We start from the raw sequence: 1,441 nt of genomic DNA on the forward strand, positions 1-1,441 counted from the left end.
CTCTCTCTCTCTCTCTCTCTTTCTTTCTTTCTTTCTGTTTTCCTCCTTTCTTTCTTTTTTTCTCCTCTTCTCTTTTTCTCCCTTTTATTCAAGTCTGTTTCACACACCCGCTTTCGGACGTGTGTTCTTGGTTACATTAATACTGATTTAAGTACATCTGCCTTACGTTTATGCGATCTTGAGGTCTTGGAGTCAGAGAAAACTTCTTTTTTTTCTTGTTGTTGTTGTTGTTGTAATTTTACGTTTCGTGTGTTTTCTCTACTGAAGTTTTAAATAGTGGTGGTTAGCGGGTGCTCTGGTGTGGTTTGCTTCTTCTTTCCTATCACACATCTATCGTCCTCCCCTCCTTCTTTTTGTGTCTGTTACTCTCTTGTAACACCTCGAATCTTCGGCACATATATGACCTTATCGTGTTGCAAGTGCGATAAAAACACTTACTAAAACTAAACGTTTTAAATAGATACGAAACGACCCTTGCCATTAATTTTCTCACAGAAAAAGCGATCGAGTGCTCATCGACTGTAAATATTACATTTGTTTGTTTCTTTTGTGGAGTGACAATATTATATCTATAATTACTTTTATGTTTCACAGCCTAGGGCTCAGAACATAGGACGGGATCAGAGAAATAAAGGATCTGAGTCACCTCGGGGTCCATCCAGGGGAGAAAAAAAAACCTCAGCTGAACTTGAGCATGATGCAGAGTTTTGGTAATTTGTAAAAGTCATAACTCTATTTCTTGGCCATAACTCTATTTCTTGGTCATAACTCTATTTTCAAATTTCTAAAAAATATTTTTTCTTAGCATTTTGACAATTGGACCATTTATTTTTCTGATCCTTTCATTTATTTCCAGGTTCCCTTAGAAACCTTGACCAAGTTCATCTTTCCACGCTGAGTACTACATAGAGGGAAATTATCACATCTTTGATGAACGAAGAACAATCAATGTCAACATCATGCAGGAACATGAGATTTAAAAGCCAGTTGCACAACAGGACTCCCAGACAGTGTCCGGGTTTATTTACCTAGATCTAGATCTCTTGGCGTGTAAACCACTGGTAGAAGAGTGAGTTCCAAAGATTCAAGGACGTGCACTCGAGACGAGCAGCAAATATACAACGTTTTGCTGGGGGGAATCACAGACTGATATCTTACCTGCCCAAGCAGCAAACATTACAAAGTTTTGCGGGGGGGAATCACAGACTGATTTCTTACCTGCCCAAGCAGCAAACATTACAAAGTTTTGCGGGGGGGAATCACAGACTGATTTCTTACCTGCCCGATGATCGACGAGAGACAGCTCAGCGAGGAAGGAGTTGGGTACAGTGCACAACATGACGTTGTGTTTTGAAACGGTTGTAAAGACGGAGGTATAGTAGAAGAAAAGAAAGAAAGAAAGAAAGAAAGAAAGAAAGAAAGAAAGAAAGAAAGAAAGAAA

General features: G+C 39.1%; 1 long non-coding RNA gene across 1 annotated transcript in view; it reads left to right on the forward strand.

Moving 5' to 3' along the window:
- The window catches only part of LOC118478423, a 4,231-nt gene extending 2,790 nt beyond the window's left edge, over nt 1-1,441 (forward strand). Inside the window, exon 2 of the long non-coding RNA XR_004859030.1 lies at nt 857-1,441. This is a non-coding gene — a long non-coding RNA (uncharacterized LOC118478423). The remainder of the gene's footprint in view (nt 1-856) is intronic.

Source organism: Aplysia californica, unplaced genomic scaffold (assembly GCF_000002075.1).
Source record: "Aplysia californica isolate F4 #8 unplaced genomic scaffold, AplCal3.0 scaffold00557, whole genome shotgun sequence".
NCBI classification, from domain to species: Eukaryota; Metazoa; Mollusca; class Gastropoda; order Aplysiida; family Aplysiidae; genus Aplysia; species Aplysia californica.